Source organism: Dicentrarchus labrax, unplaced genomic scaffold (genome assembly GCF_905237075.1).
Source record: "Dicentrarchus labrax unplaced genomic scaffold, dlabrax2021, whole genome shotgun sequence".
Classification (NCBI taxonomy): Eukaryota; Metazoa; Chordata; class Actinopteri; family Moronidae; genus Dicentrarchus; species Dicentrarchus labrax.
The window spans coordinates 18,398,235-18,417,746 of NW_026136702.1; the positions used below are offsets into that span (position 1 = coordinate 18,398,235).

Sequence of the window (19,512 nt, forward strand, 5' to 3'; positions counted from 1 at the left end):
CTGATCCAATTACAGGCTTGTCATATACTGCACATGATCCAGATGACTGGAAAGTCGCCTGCTATTTTACAGAGAGTTACTCTTCCTCCACAAGAGACTCCACAAATAAGTGTAGCATCTGTATTAGAACCAAACTGAAAACATTATTTTTAATGAGATGTTGGTGAAAATGAAAAATCCACCAAATCCAAGTTATTGATAGCATATACATAAAAAACATCAAAACAATGCTCTTTGTTTTTAATTAACTTTTTAAGTGGACATTTTGGAGATTTCATTTAATGGTGTTGATATGTGAATATTGGACATGCAAGCAGCCTTATGTGGGTTGTTGTTTGTGTGTTTGTGTGTGTGTGGGTGGGTCTGTGTGTACTATCTATTTCGCCTCCATCCCTCTCCAACCTCTTCGCGTCTCCTGGCTGAAAACTGCACCAGCAGTAATTGCCTGACCTTTTACGGCAGCGAGATAGTCTCATTAAGCCTGATGGATAATGATGGCGCCTCTCCATGCTACGTGAACCTCTGTGATAATGAAACAACAGAACAGCCCTGCTGCTCCACCGGGGGGTCACGGGAGAAGGCTGATAACCCAGAGAGAGCAGCTCATTCCTGGCTAACGACAAGACCCAGAGCCCCCTGTAGTGTCACCCTTCTCCCTGTACGTCCGCATGGGAGATGGCGGTGTCATGGTAATGTGCTGTTCCCGTCTCCGCTTTCACATTCCCGGCTTTGATTTGAGACCTTGATATTCCTGTGGTTTGTAAATCTTCCCAATGAGGAAGATGAGTCAGTGGACAGTTAGGAAGTGAGAGTTAATATGCAAATTAAAGAAGAACACCGGTGTCATTTTGAGCTGTAGCTCATTTATTGTTGTCTGAATTTAGATACCATTTCCTCCAGATGAGTTAGAAGTTTTCAATTTTTCTTATTGGAGACTTAAATTTCTTCTTTGGGGTGTCACATGATTAACAGGAAGTACAACATAATGTAATGTACACAATTGGTATGAGACCACTCAACTGCGAAATAACTGTATTAAGGCCAAAACAGAAATCAAATCAAACCCTGTCTTGTGTTTAATTTGGGCTGAGCTATGCTCCAAATTAGACAAGGTTATCAAACGTACCTCAAAGGCTTGTAAAGATTTTATTTGTCCTGTTCTAATGTGTGAACAAAAATAACACTGGCAGATGTATATCCCAGTCTGTACAGTATATTCAGAGACAGATCTGAGAATAGGTTTAATCAGCTAGTGAAACTAAAAACACCTGTGTTTGTGTACAGAGCTTTTAATGATTCCCCTTCACTGTGACGGATTGTCTGTCTGTCTCTATTTAAAGTGTGTGGAAGGTGTTTTCCATTACATGGCTGCACCAGAGCTGGTTTCACAAAGATAGACTTTGATTTCAGAACAGCCTCGGATAGATGTCTACGTCTATAGGATGCTCACAAGTGTCTATTCTTTTGTAAGCAGGGCCAATTCGCTATGTATTTTGGGTAAATTAGGACTTGGTTAAACAAAAACGAAACATGATCTTATGAGCTACAGCTTTCAGCTGCTGAGCTTCATTCACGGCAGCAGAAAAGCTGCAGTGCCTTGTGGAAGATTTGGATTTTTCTGTTTACCTCTTTCTGGTCACTTGTCAGCAGGTGCCATTTATTGTCACGATGGAAACAATAAAACGCATTAGTAAAGTCTAAAAGCAAAACAAAGACCGGCTTAACTCTCCAAAACAGTCCTAACACATTTTTATGAAACCAGCATGCAGGAAACCTAAATAATTGGCATGAACAATGAGTAGAACTGTAATAATATAACACAATAATGCAGTTGTTTATTATTACAATTCTACTCATGACACTCGAGTTTTCTCTCTGGCAGTAGATAAATGCAGACGTTATTATGTTGTTTATGACTGTCTTGCTAAACTCATATCCCAATTATTAGATATAATATTACAGTAAAATGAAAGCTAGAATATGACAATTTTAGTGGGATATCAATGTATATAAACTCCATATCTCATATTCGGTTGTTTTTTATTATCTGGGTTGTATTCACTATATTCTGTTTACTAATGCTGAAAGGCATCTGTATAAATGTGATCTAAAGCTGTGCTAATAAATAGCTTATCTTGAACGTGACCTTAGGCTGGACTCATCACATGTACCCTTATTTAGAATTGTTGCGGGATATATGGCAGCAAACATGTCATTTTCTACTGCAAGGTCTGACAATAACACAGGAATGATTACTCTTGTGTTATTGAACTGATGTGCACATACAGATACACAAACACTTGTAAAATAGAGGGAAGGGCACACATACTTTCATTAATTATCCACATCAGTCAGCATCTGGTCATCAAACAGAGGACACAGGCACAATGCAGATCAAAATTAATGAGCAAAAGGTTCAGTTTGGTGAAGAGAAGGCACTCGTTCATCGCTTCATATTTTGTCAGCCCATAATTCATGCGTGGGGGGGGGGCAGTTGTTATTGAGTAGTTTGTTTATGACATCATTTCCCTCAGCATTTGAACATTGCGGTCAGTAGGTCCAAATTTAGAAGACGTTACACTGGCATAAGTGTGGTTGAACTTTCTCCACCTGCAGTGTAATCCCTCAACCGGAGTATAGATATATCCAACTGGACTTTCAACAGAGATATCAGAGATATTAGAAGGCATTTGCATTCGTGTCTAAATAGATGAGAAGATAATAACCAAATTAGTAGTTTCTGAACTTCTACTAGAGGTTGTTATCAGTTAACTTGTCCTGAAGAGATCTGAGTATTATTAGTAGCATTAGTAGTAGTATTTGTAGTAGTAGCAGAATGGGCAGGAGAGAGTTAGGTGGATGGGTGAGGGGGGGTCGACACGAGGGCAGATGTCCCAGTCTTGCAGCTAAGGCCAGCAGGGGGTGCTGACACCCTGATAACCATGTGCTAACTCCCCTCCTCCTCCCCCTCCTCCTCTTCATCTTCCTCCTCCTCTTCCCTGAATGTGGCTTATGGTCCACAGCTTCTCCTCTGGCTCTGGGAATCTGTGGATATTCAAGCTTGTTTGATAGTCGGGGTGTAAACTGACTGCAGTGTGTTTGGCATTGAGCATGTGGCTAAATGGTACAAAAGCCAGCATTATGTGGGAAAGGTAAAACAACGTTAAACGCACTTGAGGATTTTTTTTTTACTGTTTAACTTCTGATAAATAGTTTTCCACATTTACTAAATCAAATGACAATAAATTAGGAAGTAGAAGATCAGGTCTTGATCTGAGATTTCTGTGTGATTTTATTTATTTAATTTAGCAGAAAAGATGCAAGTTCCTGTTCGTCTGTATAATTAATTGTCATGTCTGACACTGTCCTCCATTCATGATAAAGCAGGTTATCGTTTTATCAGAGATTATGATTAAGATAATATAATAACAAAGGATGTTTCCTGTATTGTACATACTGCATGTGGTAATAGGTTTGAAATAGCAGGTCACATATTCACTCCTGAAATGTTTCATTAATTATGAAATAATAATTATTAATCTGAAATGCCCTAATTATTAAGATAGTATTGCTCTACCACCAATAATTCCTTAATTAATATTATAATTATTATACAGTTGAGGCTTCAGATACTAAAACACGTCTGCAGTCTGAATTATTATAACCAGGGAGTCTTCATGAGATTTAATAAGATATAACATAAGATGAATGTAGGTAATTATTGAAAGTGACAAAATGGGAAAAGAAAATGTACAGCAAAATTATCAAAAGTACATCAAATGCTTTAATTCAGTTGTCGCCTATAATTCCTTAAAGCAGATGTATAATTTTTTTGTTTTACATTTTTGTTTTAAAATATAATTCCTGAGGTGAAGTGATAAGTATGAATCATCCTTTCTACAGTAAATTTAAACTTTCTGCATTGCATATATAAGTGGAGATAGACTGTGTTGATTATTTAATTGTTTAGGTTTTGGTGATATATACATGCTACATTTTAACAACCACACTGATAATTCCTGTATGCTTCTATACATATACTTCTCATAATATATTAATATCAATAACCAATCGTCATTGAGTTGTTTCAGTATTTTAAAGGTCGATTCTTACAAATAAGAAATAATAAAAATGTTACAAGTTTATATTTGTGAGCTTGTGTGTGTAGTATTCAGCTGTGTGTTCGGAAGTTGCAATATTACGCTTAGGAGATAATTTGAGATCATTTAAAGATGTAAACTTCCCAGTGACTGCTGTGTTAGGTGACAGATGACCTACATTTATCGTGATGAGTGAGACTTCCTCAGTCACACTTTCAGCTGTATTATAGAGATAGTGTACAGGTGACTTCATCTGAGGCCTATTGAAGCACATCAGCTTCTGCAGTTAGAACTTAGTTATCTGACACATTCAGCATATGAGGAAAAAGTAAAAATGAATCTCACTGCAATTATTGCAAATCAGCAGCAGGTGAACAAAATGAAAAAAATATGTTTGACTGCTGCTTACAATTAAACCACAGAGGTTCATTTTTGACATTCATTCTGTATTTTTTGCCAAACAGACGTTTTAGTTCAGCTTTTTAGTGTAAAAAATAAATTGGGAATAAACTGAAATAGGCCCTAATATTACTTACAGAAGTTTAATAATGATTTTGTATGCCAAAGTTTGTTTGCTTTTTGTTTTTAGATCAACAATAAAAAAAAAAAACATTTTTACTGCCATCTTTTAAAGCTACACATCTTTGAACATTTTTCAAAATCTTTTTTAATCTCTCATGTAGTTTCCTTTTAGCGGGATCATATCAAATCCTCAGAGTAAAATTTGCTCAGTGGTGTTTTAATGCTGCATCATAGCACGAGCTCTGCTGTAAGACACTGGGCTGTACAGTGAGTGCTGTGTGTTACGTGCCAGCTGTGGGAGTGGGTGGGCGGACGGAGCTCGAGCCAAGCCAAGCCAGGCAGGCTGGAGTGGATCAGCTCTGTGATACTGCAACCCCCGGGGCCTCACGCTCCAGGGAGGGGTCACAAGTTCAACTCCCTCGTCTGCTGGTCACACAGGAACCCCGGGCCTCCCCTTTCTCTCTGTGTGTGTGTGTGTGTGTGTGTGTGTGTGTGTGTGTGTGTGTGTGTGTGTGTGAGAGAGAGAGAGAGAGAGAGACTAGGTAACAGTAAGACAGAAATGATTCTGAGATATTTAATACCAGCAACCATATATTGGATTACCACAACACTTTTTTTTTTTTTTTTACACATGATTAAAGACACAAATCTATTTTATTTTTTTATTTTAATTCAAATCACTTGCCTCAAGTCTCAGAGTCTCTGGTCCTGTTTGCATTTCACATCATCTCCAATCTATTTCAACATAGCTGTGGTGTGTACATCATCGCCCTGTTGAAATAGCTGCGTTACAAATACCCCCCGGTTCCCCTCGGAGGACAGCATGTAAAACATATCAGGACCTTTGTATATGTATTCAGTCTCTCCTGAGGAGAACGCAGCGGTGGAAATGCCATGAGGCAGACCCTTTTCAAAACGTTTCAAGGGACTGCCCGACGAACGACGGTTCAAGGTTGTCATCCGTCGCCGTCTCCAAAACGCTGCCGTTATTTGACTTTCACACGGAGGTGCTAAAAGGAGATTTAGAGTCGGTAATCCCATCCATTTGGGTAATTGTGATATCGGAACTTGAGACAAACACAAAGGATCTTGCGTTACAGGGAAATTCTGATGCTAAAATACTGAATGAGGTTTTGAGTTTCTCTCTGTTGCCTCTTGATTAACTCATTATGATTACTTGCATTCTTGTCTTACAATGAAGTGAAATGCATGACTGGACAAAGAAATCACAGCTTTTCTCCTAAAACAATAAGCTACTTTTGTTTTGGTCAGTGGTCTGGTTCTTCTGTGAGTGGAAGAAAGTTTGTTCAACTGAGTTTGTGGTTTCTGCCTCCATGGTTCAACTGCTTTGGATAAACTTTACCCTTTTCAGCACATTTGTCTTCTTTACATTATATCCAACCCTCATTATAGTGAGAAATATTCCTCAAAAAAGAAAATATGCCTCATCAGTAAGGGTCCACATACACATACACACAAACACATGTTACATTAATGTAATGTCTACACACCTGACTCAAGATGCATTACATTATCTTGCACAGGCAAATATTCTTTTATCTTTTGTTTAAACAACTGTGAACTTGCACTTTCCCTTAGTGTACAGTTCTTTTATTTAAATAGCCGTCACATTTTTATGATATTTTTTTATATTTTATTGTCAAATTTCTGTTTTCTATTTATGTACTTGCTTTCATCTTTCTTATATTTTCTTGCACTATTTATTTTTGATGCACCCATTTAACAAAGCAATGAGGAAATAAACCTGATTCTGATGTTTAAGATTCAATTTACACAGGGTCATTTGACTGATTTCTTTTCTTTTCTTTTTACAACAAATATATTAAAATTCTATTTAAGTTTTCTCTTTATACAGACAGTTTTAGTATCCTTGTATAAGTTGAAGTTTTTTGAGCATTCAATCAATATGGACCCGATGCACGAACCAGACAGCTTTAGCTATCCATTGCTCACAGCATTTCCTCCTCTTAAAGGAAGGAACATGCTTACCAGAGGCACCTCTGCAGTGATAGATATCCACAATGCTTCACTGGCCAGACCTTTGCAAATAGAATACCCTGCTGTGCTAAAGAAAACAATGTGTTTCTGAGGAGCAAAATACAATCCATCACCAAGTCCGTTAGGACCGAGAAATGGGAGAGAAGGAGGAAAGACAGGAGGCCGAAGAGTCGGGTGGGGGGTTATGGGGCTACCTGGTTTTCACATCAGAGAAGTTTGGGGTGGTGGTGGTGGTGGTGGCGTGGGGGGTGCTGGAAAGAGTCTCAAAGGCCCACGAGCCACGAGTCCAGCACTGAAAGGGCCGAGCCATTCACACAGCTTCTCCTGTTGGTGAAACTCTAGCCAGGTTCAGGCACTGCCATGTCAGAGCCAGCTTTAATCAATCATCGGCTGTGGCTGAGGTGAGAGGAGGCATTCTGGGAGATTAATTGTAGTCTTATATTCAAGTCCTGATGTAAACAAGGAAGGACTCTAGCTCAGTGTGATTAGTATGTGGCGCGGGGGGTTTGGGTGTTTTTGTAGTTTGAGGGTTAGAGAGCAGATAAGCTAAAAGCTGGAATCTTCTACTTCAATACAAATGCACATTTGGATTCTACATCAGATTTTATTTATTACATGAAAAATGTACGAGCCAACCTTGTTATAGATCCCAAACTGGCTTTTTATCATGTAAAGAGGAATCAGATAGATTTGTGTAGGTGTTTGTAATTCAAGAAAATACGTAATGTATCCCATTATTGGGAGGTTGCTGCCAGTTTAGGTCTGTATTTGAGAAAATAAAATCTATTCTGTAGGTAATTGCTAAAAATGTTTTTAAAAAGTGTCTGACTGCATCTTATGAAATTGACATTGTTCCTATGAAGGACTTAATTCTGGGTTTAGGATATTTAAGCTATTGTTTCTTCAACATATGCACCTAAGGACTTAAATTGATATTACACTTTTTAAGTGGTAATCTCTGTCCTAGAAAGTACAACAGCTTGATTTTTTTGTTGGGGTTAAAATTTTACTATGTGTTGTAATATTCCAATTTATTTTTCATTTTGGTACACAACATAGCCGGGCATGAGGCCAACTTGTGGGCAGAGCCTCCCATCCCAAATGTTGCATAAAATTCAAGATGGTCACTTTTTAGTAAGTAAAGACCCCAAGTTACCTTGGAATAAATGACAGCTGGTCTTACTATCATGCCAGCAACCTTTTTGTCAGAACAGGTGTCATGTTAAATTATGCTGTGAACAGCACAAGGACAAAACTTTCAGTTTCTATCTGACTTTTTTTTATTAAACCTTCTTTAGCCTACTGTGCACAGGCATGGTCATTATCTCCCTCACCTAAAGACCCCAGTATGGACGACAGTACCTACTCTTGTCTCCCTACGTTTGCCCTGGACGACCTCCCCTCTCATTTCCTGAGGGAGCCCCCCCACCAAAAACATTATGCTGAGTTTTCTGTACACCGACCTGTGGGGACAGCCAAAGACACCTCAGTCATTACCCATGATAACTAATCTATTAATGTTGAATGATGGCCTCATTAAAAGGTTCAAATATAAGTCTAAGCTTATGTGTTAATGACATGTTAATGCTTCTGTCAATTATAAGCTGGGTTAATGACACCTGCAATGAGATGATATCGTTGGTTGAAGTCAAACTTGTAATTCCATCCCCTGAGAGGTTAAGTGGAGCGTTGATCTTTGTGTGGCGAATTGAAGATGAATGTTTCACTATGGTTGAGAGTCTTACGCTCAATAGTTGGGGAAAGTTAGAAGAAAATGAATGTGAAGTTTCAAGTAATGGAGGGAAATGTTTCAACAAAGGGTGAAGGATGGAGACGTTTTGGAATACATGTATGTATATTTCAACCACAGTAGAGGGAATTTGCTTGACGGATATTCTACCAATGTAGCTCAGTTATATAATGTCTTTGGTCATGTAAGAGGAAATTACCAGAGTGATGTCATAGTGATGCCATCAGGGTTGTCTTGGCATTTTTAAGAGAAAACCTGACAATATTTTAAAATATGTCAGCATTTACTAGGCAGGGAGGGTCTATTGAGTTGCATTATGGGAAGTGTAGGATCCAGCATGTTTGGCGCTTATCATTTGTGAAAATTATGTATCTCCAATGTCTGGGCTTCATGTTTCCTAATGTTTTCAAGGCGATGATACATTTATATAATGCACTGTACATGTACATAGGCTACTGTAAAGTTAACAAATAGCTTAAGCTACATTATTTAACATAATATGTTTTTATACTATTTTGTCAAATCTGCACGCACAGTATTAGAAAAACTCTAGAAGCTTAGAAAAACTCTAGAAGCTCAGATTGTCCTCTGTTTTCCAGGCTTTCCCTTTGATTTATATGCACTGTTATATTGTAAACTTGATCTCAGTTACAAGTCTGCTGCCACTGTTTTGACCCAAACAAAAGACACCACTAGTCCTGACAACTGTGACACGGCTAAATTTCTAAGACAATCTCAGCCAAAGGCGAGCAAGTAAAGAAAATGAAAAACTTCAGTCCAAAAGGAGATTTACTTTCATGGCGATATGCAGATGTTAATGAAATGATTATTGGATTTGGATTCAGATTTATGTTAAATCCTATCTGTAAAGGTATGGCACCATCCTGAGCCTCCCTGTTGCAGGCCTGTCTCAATGTCATATGGCGTTCATATCATCAGCCTGTGCCAGCTGTGCGATCAGTGGGATTGATCTGTTGGCAGCAGGACCACATTCATCAGTCCCCTCTCTTTCCCTCTCTCTTTCTCTCTGAAAATCTCTCTCTCCTCTTCTCGTCTCTGTCTATCTTTTGAGCTCCTCTTCTCTCCATCTCTATCCGTCTATCTTTCTCCCTCTGTCTCTCGTCACTCTTTTTTTTCTGGCCAGGCAGACCGTCTCAATGTGAAATCATGGTTAATGCGCCATGACAATCTGACACAACGCACAGTCCAGGCCCTGCTCCATCTGGTTTCAATTTAATTTGGTCAGAGAAGTGGGGGGAGGGGGGGTTGTGGTGGTGGTGGTGGTGGTGGAGAACGGATGGGGGGGTGAGATGAAGGGATGGAGGACTGGGTGCTTGTTGGAGGGGGTGGGGGACAAGATGAAAGCTTGGCGTGTTATTCTCCGCCGAATCGTCTCACCATCCTTCATTCTTCCCAAATTGCCCTCTCCCCTCCTCACATATAGCATTAACTCCCCCCCCCAAAAGTCTAAAATGATAGCTGTTCGATCAAAGGTCTCCAAAAATATGTTAAAGATCTGTAAGGAGAACAGGCCATGGGTTGGCTCATTAAGACCATTAGAAAGAAGTGCGTGTGTGTGTGTGCATGTGTGTGTGTGTGTGTGTGGGGGGGGGGGTGACCGATCAGACCATGTTGAATGGACACAGGAGGGGTTTAGCCTTGGTGCAAAGAGTTAATGGGGACATCTTCTTGCAGTTTGCTCTCGTCAGAGCGAGATGGAAGAAATGAGACCATTACTAAACGGTGGACCTGTTAAGAGCAATTTTCCTAATTATGGGGATGGAGCGATGTGTCAGTTGCCACGGCAGACGTGTCAGCCCATTGGGTTGTGGAGACGGAAAGTGTTAACTCTTTAATGTGACTAACTAACAGGCCTCGCTTAGGCCGAGGCTTAATGACTTAATGGAAGTAATGATCTAAGGAAAGCCATATGTGTTAATGCTGAAGGGGCCACAGCAGTGGCAGCAGAATACCATATGATGGGTTCACCGTCTTCATACAGCATGGTGACGAGTAACAGACCCACATCTAAATATTCCACCTATTGTCCAAAAACAGCAGCAGTGGTAGTTTAAACAGCTTAAATGTCTAATGAAATTGTATCATTCCTTCTTTAATGTGATGCAGTTCCTGTTGAAATAGGCTGTTGGGGTATGATATTCAATGATGAGGGTTAAACATTGTAATTGTAAAACAATGGTCAATTGCTTATGTTGTTAAAGGCAGATTGATTTGATAGGATGCCAGAAAGGCAGGATTGTTCAAAAATGATGTCATTATTTGGACTTTTTAGTTACAGCTTTGAATGCAGCATGATGTCACCACTGAAGATGCACGTTTTCCCAGTCCCCAGACAAGAACGTCAATATTGGCAGCAAAACCCCAGAAAATGTTCAACGCCAATGTTTTTTATTCCACATCTTTAAGTTTAAAGTCTATGGTTTATAGAGTAGATCTGTCTGTTTAGATAAACGTATCCAAACCCTTTTCATGGATGAATTCATCTCCTTTTCTCTCCATGTACTTATTTGTTGTATCTTGTAGACACTGAAATCTTTCCTATCCTCCATCTCTTCACCTCTACAATTCACCAAATGAAGCGTCTGCTCAATGATCTGTTGGCCGAGAATGAAACTCCCCAAACCTGCTGCAGAGCCATTCCTGCTCCCAACGGGTGAGGGCCTGCTCAGCATGCAGCTGTAGCAACAGCGCCTTGTTTCCTTATGGAGGTCAGGAATGCAGGCATGTCTCTCCTTATCCCAGTGGAAGGAGATGGAATAGGCCGCAGAGATCAGGAGTAAGAGAGAGAGAAAGGGCAGGATTCCTACCTCATCCATCACTCTTCATGCAGGGTCTACCTCCTCACCCCAGCCCAGATTTACACACCAGATATTCTATATGACTGTCTTTATGGACTGCTCTTCACAGTCAGCCAACGATAGTGAAGGGATCAGAGAACGCACCGGAAGAAATTAGTTCACGTCAGCTCTCATTTATGATGCGTTTAACTAGTCGATGCTACCGAGATGAGACGGATTTGTGCAGCTCTATATTTTTGCCCTGCCCATTTCTCCCACTCCTAGTCAAATACGCACAGCCATTTTCATCTAAGGTTATCGGGTCAATAAAACCTGGTGACCTCGGCCAATCATAAAACAGTCAATGCAGGAGAGCACAGATTGATTAAGTTCATAACTCGATTTGAGCTGCGTGGAGCTCGGACAATAAATATTGGAATGAGTATAAATCTAATGCGAGGACATAATCCGAAGAAAATCAAAATGTAAAGTAGATGTTTTTAATGGCATCTTTTTTCATCATGAGGATATGGCCTTTTGACTGGATGACTATTGATATCTTTGATCCGCAACCTTTTTCATCAGGATGGCTGCAGCAAGGAGTTTAAATTGGTGAGGCAGTTTTACATCCTGTTAGTGTAGGTCACATGACCTCATTTTATCACATGCTCTTATCAGATGCTTTCCATATTCATCTACATTGCAGAGAAATCCTGCAAAGTTATCAGCCAGGATAGGTTGTTTATGCTTTCAGGGGGTATAATTGACTCTATCCAAGCCATATGTTGGCAGTGCGGCCCCATTCTCAAAATTAGGCTCACCTAACCTTGGGATCCGACTACCTTAACTTATTCAATTAAAGAGGTCAAGAGTTGATGGTGCTAATTCTGCCCAGAAATGTCTTCTTCGGGTTTTCTAGATAGATATGCTTACTCCATGTTGCACGGCCTTTAAACATAACCAGAGTAATCAGCAGACAGGCACTTAGGAGCATTAAGAAGGGAGTTCTGGTGAAGATGTTGGTTGACATCATAAAAAATGTGTTGTGTGATAAGCGATACTGCACTTACAGCAGCAATCACATGGAGCACTTACCTGTATTTTTGACAAAGGTGAGAGGTGAACACATGACAAATCTGTCTCTGTCTCATTACAATGCACTCTACTTTCATCTCTCATTCCCTGAACTCTTAATTAAAGCAGAAATGCCACACTGAAATAAACATATTCAAATTCTCTAAAAAACTTTATAGGGGATAACCAATGATCCTCTGCACAAAAATATAGTGCATTGCTGTAAACATAAACAGTAGAAATGCAGATGACCTTATGATTACACATTCAAGGGGGCATTTTCAGGCACAGGTCTCGGCAGAGTGCACCATGGTGGCCTTGTACCCATATACCCACGCTGATGGTGCCCATCATCCAACCTGGCAGATGGCTGGTAGCTTGAACAGCTTTCTGGTGTTTAATTATGATCATAATCAAGGGAAATAAAGATCAATTAAAGCACAAGTGAAACTAATGAAATGCGAGCGCCATGAGCAGCCGGACAGTTGTCCAAAATGTTTCTCATAATAAATGCAAACTGAGTCCTAAGATAGCATTAGTATGAAGTGCTGGCTTGAACATAAAACACTGGTGTTGATGGCCTTTGTAAAGGAATATTTGTTTGATGTGAAAGCCAATGTATTCCAGACTCATATTACAGTTATAATCTGCAACATTCCCACATAAATAGATGTCCAATTTGCTCCCATCTAAAGCTGATATAAAATTAAGTATTAAAGTATCTTGCAGATTTGGAAGACAGAAATTAATATATTTAGCTGACATGAATATTCATTTGTGACAGTTGACATTTTGGCCTTGCTCCTTCTGTTGAAGATTTTAGAGAAATTTTAAGATTCCCAGCTGCCCCGATTTTGAAGGAAGTTGACGCATATTCTGCAATTTCTGTTCATTTACTCTTCAGTGATGGAAATAGCCGGAGCAGCATGTGGCTGCTGGCAACAGTTCAACTGCCTTACACCGAACTGTGTGTCGTACTGCAAGACTGCACAGCCCATCTGAGCGAGATGAAGAAGGAGGAAGGGAGAGGAGAGGGAAGGGGTGGGGGATGAGAAGAGGTGAGGAGGATGAGACAGGCGGCGGTGTGGGGAGAGGTGGAGGAAATGGGGAGGCTTAGGAAGACAGATGCCACCACTGTGGCCATGGCATTGTTGGATATTAATAGTCCAGAGCCACATTGTGCCAACCTTATTGGAAATGTGAACGCTGCCATGCTGTGCCTCCATCACATGCTAGCATCAAAATGAAATGAGTAGGGGTGTGAAAAAAAATAGACCCGGTCGGGGGAGATTTCCATAGCCACTGAGGGGAAGTGAAATGTTGCAATACAGGTTTTACAGCTATGTAAAGTGATTTGAAGTATTTATGAATGAGTTCAGTGGGGGTGCACTGTTGAGTTGTAATAGTTTGTAACCCCATACACCCATGTCAAAATAACATGTTATATGGAATTTATATTGTACCTTCTTTTAAAGGAATGAGTGATTGAACAGCTGCCCATAAAATGTTACTATGTTGAAAGTAAATGCAGGTCAAAACGCTCAATACATGCAATAATATTATATGGTGGATTAGATTTCCTATTATCGCATTTTGTCAGTGTAGCTGTTGAATCTTGCAGATGGTGCACATCTCATTGTAGAATACAACCTCAGTGTAAGGAATTTAAAAGAGGACAAAATATCCTGGATATATAGTGCCATGAGGCAAAAAAAAAAAACCTGGCTCTCCATAATTCCTCAGCTGCAGTGGCACCCTTTGCAATGATGAATGACTTAACAATATTATCCTAAACAAAAAGTGGGTAATTAGTGACATTTTCTTTAAAGTCCAATGTAGCTTTACTGTTTTCTAAGCGCACAGTGCTCCAGTTCAGAGCGGTAATAGCATAATTTATCTTTTCAGAGACGGCAGACACGCTGCAGCTGATTGAATCATGCTGGAGTGAAACCAAGTCTTCTGTGATTCAGGATCAGATGAGGTATGTATAATTGTTACAGCCATTAAGCTCTGAGGCTGTATACACTGAGCATACAAAATACACTCACATATGGTGTACACTGTAGGTTTTGTGCATGACTGTCATGCACTAAAGCCATATGCTGCCACCTCAGCTCACACACCTCATAGCACCGTGTGTCTGCGGGCTATTCATGTTCCATTACCTAGCTTGTGGGACAAGCCAAAAACAACATTTTGACCTTTAAGCGTTTGTTTTTGCATATGAACATAATGCATAGGTGTTAGGACTGCCTTTGGAGCATGAATAGCAAATCTGACAATTATGTTATGAGATATCTTGTGTGTAAAGGTGACAGTTTGGCCTGAGAAAGGAGCAAGAAAACTCATGTAGTTTTCAAAATGTTTGTCTGTTTGGGAGCATGAATGTGCTCACTGAATTTCATAGCAATTTCCCAATTGCATTTTCATATTTGTCTTTTTGTACGCAAGTTCTGGTTTAATCATGGTGCTAAACAAAAGGACAGGTGGTCACCAAAAATATCGAGAATTACCCTGAATAATCATGCCAAATTTATGCCAGTTGGACCAGTGATGATTGAAATATTGTGCTCTAAAAGTGTTTGACGAATTGGGCAAAATTAGCAGGAATGATATTAGCCTTCAAACTTCTTGATCTGCCATATAAACCTTTAACAGTCATATAAATATATAAGATTTATACTCATTACAATATATAACATATTAAACTTGTATTCAGGTGTTACTTTCTTTCATCTGTGTTATCCAGTGCTTAGTTAAACAAAATATTTCATCTATTGCTTTGTAAAATCAGTCACAAGGCAGACTGTGTCTTTAGTGAGAACTCGACTGTACAGATTAAGAGACCCGAGTTGCTTTCTCTGGCTTCTGTTTTACTAAATAAAGCTTTCATCTGGAGCTCTTTATTGTTTCTTTTCCATCTCTCAGTATGTTATAAAAGCCGGTTTACACTCTGACATGGCAGTCCGCTGACGTCCCTCGCAGGACCCCTTACAGCAGTGCAGTATAACATATCAGCCCTGTGCCATTATCCCCAGTACCCCTGAATAATTCAACCATGCACCACTGCCCCTCGCACACTGTTTGGAAAATGCAGTAATGAGAAAAGCTATAAAACGCCTCAACGGTCTTAGCTGCTGAAAAAAAAAAAAAAAAACTGGACCCGGTCTTAAATAAGAGACACTGAAGAAGATAGCTTACTGGGTGTTTTTTCCCACAGATTTACTGTAAATGGGAGGGAGAGCAAAAACCACAAAGAGGGGGAAAAAAAACTTCAAAAGGATGACCTGCATATTTTTACCCAATTAGATATTTCTAATGTTACTTTTGAGGTGTGATGCTCAGCCGAGCGTCCTCTGGCAGAACAAAGGAAGGGAATGCGTCGGAGTCTTTTCCCTCTTGATCATCCAGCGATTTTCAAGGTGTAAACATGAAACTGCTCAGGGAGAAATTATCTAGACGAGGGAAACGTTGGCAGGAGTTCAGAGGAGGCTTTGTAAAGTAAACCAGATTTGTTCAGGGGTCTGTGATCAGTTTATTTTCCCAGTCCCCCAGTCTTTATGCTAGGCCTTCTTGTAATTGTCCTCATGTTTCAGCTAATTTCACATTTCCAGAGAGAGTAAGGGAAGGATAAAGGGAGGGAAGAAAGGAATTTTACAGTTTGAGGTAGTAACACCCTCAGACTTTCATATTTTTGTTGATGTCATTCTGAATGGATTTGGGAGCATTTAGAGGCGGTCCCACCACAAAACCTCTGGGTTTTCAAGCACTTTTCTTTTAGTGTTATTGCATGATTTTAATGGATACTTTCTCAACTGAACTCAGCCAAACCAAAACTATATTCTCCAATGTTAAGTTAATATTGTCATCACGAACTTACCCTTGTTTTTTACTTCACCATATCATTTTGTTAGTCTGCTGCACATTCAGTCACAACATCTCTCCAATGTGTTTTACATGCCATTAAGAAATATATCCAATATATAAAAATATTAAAATCCAACACTTTCCAATTAATTTACGGAAATCAAACAGATATTATAAAAACTTCCTGCAGCATGAGAAGTTTTCCAGATAATCCAGTTACTGTTGGCAGGACAAAAGTGACCCAGCAGCCAGAAAATCAGCACCTCCTCTCAGAAACAGGCCTGCACTTTGAAGCTAGTCCAAGAGGAGCAGCACACTACAATGTCGCAAAACTTTTCAAGGTCTTCCATCTAATGTTTCCTTTGATAGTCTCTGGCTGGATTAGGGTACATAATGTGAAACCCAATGAGGTGTGCTTACAGGTCCCATTCACAAACAGGCCAACCTGAAACAGCGTCTCACTCCACAGACATGATGTAACTGCTGTTTGAGCTGCACTCCTCCTGAGAGTAGAGGATGTGCAGTCTTTCATGTGTGAAGAACTTGGCTTGTAACGACAGGGCAACTGCAATTAACAGGTTTTTGGACACCACTACTTTGGTGATGTCATGTACAGTAACTTCATCCCAACTCATTATAAAAGAGAGTGTACTAGGTCATTAAAGTTTGCTCTTTTAATGCAGTTAAATCGAGTAAGTTACTTATGTTGTTATTCTACTTGTGTAGAGAGTAGTTTATCATGATCCCAATTAGTTTTCATCAGTGTTGGGCAAGTTACTTTTAAAAAGTAATTAGTTACAGTTACTAGTTACTTCTTCCAAAAAGTAACTAAATTAGTTACTCAGTTACAAATTATAACCCCCACCTCCACCCCTCTTTAACGGAACTTAAAATACATGTGCATGTTCAATTATTTATGATAAATCTGAATATTATAATGAAATGGACACTTAATACAATACATTATTAACAGAAACAATGTACACAAGTCTAAACTATTTTAATGTTGCTGTCGGACAAAGTGAGACTAGCCTCCAATCAAATGCCATGGATGTAGATATTATGTTTATATAGTGGATCGATACAAATAACACAATGGATGTTTTGGAACTTTTGATATTTATTGCCCCTCAACAGGCCACAACTGGGCAAAATTAAATTATGCTTGTTCAGCACTATACCAAAAATAAATAACAAATATATACACTCTTTGTAGTGCAAATAAAACAAAAAAAAACTTCAGACAATTCGTAGATATACTGTACTTCAAGTATTTTCTTCCTTGAAAAAGTAGAACAGTGTAACAATATGAGGTGCTTTCAATCTAACTGAAAAGTACAATGTATAGCAAAACTAAGGAATCCAAATATAAACAGGTAATACATAAGAAATAAAAAAATACATCTCCATAAAAATAAATCTCTTTCTCTGGCCATTGACAATCTCACTTCAAGAGGCTGCAGCCAGCCAACAAATAAATCTAAATTGAATTATGCTCTTTAAGCAATGTACCAAAAATGTATAGAAAAAATATATACACTCTTTTTAGTGCAAATGTAATAAGATGCAACACAACTCGCCATACCTGTCTCTCGTTGACTGACTCACTTGTGTTGTTCGTTGTGTGTCCGACTATGCGTGCTTTCGAACACCTGCCCAACTCTACCTCTGATTGGCTTACCATGAAATTTTACTCAACCTCAGCCAATCGTCAGCATTTATGCGCTTGTCTCGTGCACTGCCCACTAACCAAGGAAGAACAGTAAAAAAAAGTCTTTGCCTCTCGGCTCAGAGATCTGGCTCAGAGATCTAGTTGGTCTGATGAAAAAAACAGCTTCAATTATAGTATATAGTATTTTTGGCAGTAACGGTAACGGTGTTATTAAGATGGGAAGAGTAATCAATTAGATTACTCGTTACTGAAAAAAGTAACGCCGTTAGTAACGCCGTTATTTATAACGCCGTTATTTATAACGCCGTTATTCCCATCACTGGTTTTCATAGATGTAACAGGTGTAGTCATCATGAAAAAAAATTATATTTGCCTCATTGCCTCACAATAATAAAATAATAACAATATAAAATATACAGATTTGATACCCATAGGACACACAGACATGCCATACAGACTGCAGGTATTCAGTGTAGCCTGGATGTGCCAATCCTGAAAGGGAAAGTGATAAAATTCCTTTTTTTTTAGGATCCCTACCACTTGACAAGAAAGTCAATATTGAACAATTCTGCGAAAAGTTGCAGCCCGGATAGCTCACCTGGTAGAGCTGGCGCCCCATGTACCAACGCTGAGTCTGAGTTTCTATCCCTTTGATCTGTGTCATCCCCTCTCTCTCTCTCTCTCCCTCCCTTTCCTGTCACTCTTCAGCTGTCATTATCAATTAAAGGCAATCAAAGCCAAACAAGAAAAATTTATAAATAAAATAAAATAAACTTGATTATGTCCATTGCAATAGTTTTTAAGGATCTCGCTTTCTGCGATATCTGTGTGTGGCAACAACAGTTATGTTAGAGAAAGACTGTGAATATGGTAAATAACCTTATATGGTTAAGGCAGGGTTGGGGTCTGACAGCTAAAACACTTTCTAGAGCCTTGATGCCAGGAAATAGGGCAGTGGTGTATCTCTCCCACATCTTTACGCTGGCAGTCTGCAGGCTTCTACATAGTCAGTGTCACATGCTGCTGGTGTGTGTTGCCTTTAAGTATCAGTACTCTAAAACAGTTTTGACAACACTGACATTAATTAACCTTCATGAAGGTAGGATTTATTATAGGCCTGTTGTATCAGACTCCAGTAGTTTAAGATAATTACTTCTTTCACAGTGGCATTACATAAAAATGTCTTTAGTTTGTTTTACAGCAAACTTCTCATTACCATGGTATCAGTTTAAGAAGACATCCCATGCATATGGAGCTGATGGTACCACCTTTAAACATCATGTTATTAAAAAAGTTTGGCTTAAAAGATACATGTATTACAGCTTTGCTTTAAAAATAGACTACATAGTGGGAAAGTAGTTGGGGAATCTGGTCATTTCCCCACTGATCACTGTTATTAATCAGTAACCATATCGGCCCTGTGAAGATATAATCATTTTGTGCTACAAGGTTGTAAACTCTTTTCACATAATTATATAGGGCAGTTAAACTGCAAGTAGATGAGACACATGTAATACAGATGTTTCACATACAAATACACAGTGTAGCTTTACCAGCACAAGAGTCACATTTCCTACATGCAAAGCTAACTGCTACGTCAACTGCTTTCTTTAATCTGCAGCATTTATTTGTCTGTTTTTGTTGTAATAAATCAAAACCGCTCCTGTAGGGCTTTAGATAGAAATGAATAGTCTTAGAAATACCATCACT

General features: G+C 39.2%; 1 long non-coding RNA gene across 1 annotated transcript in view; it reads left to right on the forward strand.

Moving 5' to 3' along the window:
- Positions 1–19,512, forward strand: part of LOC127375146 (uncharacterized) — a 32,851-nt gene that overhangs the window by 11,356 nt on the left and 1,983 nt on the right. Inside the window, exon 2 of the long non-coding RNA XR_007887313.1 lies at positions 14,169–14,244. This is a non-coding gene — a long non-coding RNA (uncharacterized LOC127375146). The remainder of the gene's footprint in view (positions 1–14,168; positions 14,245–19,512) is intronic.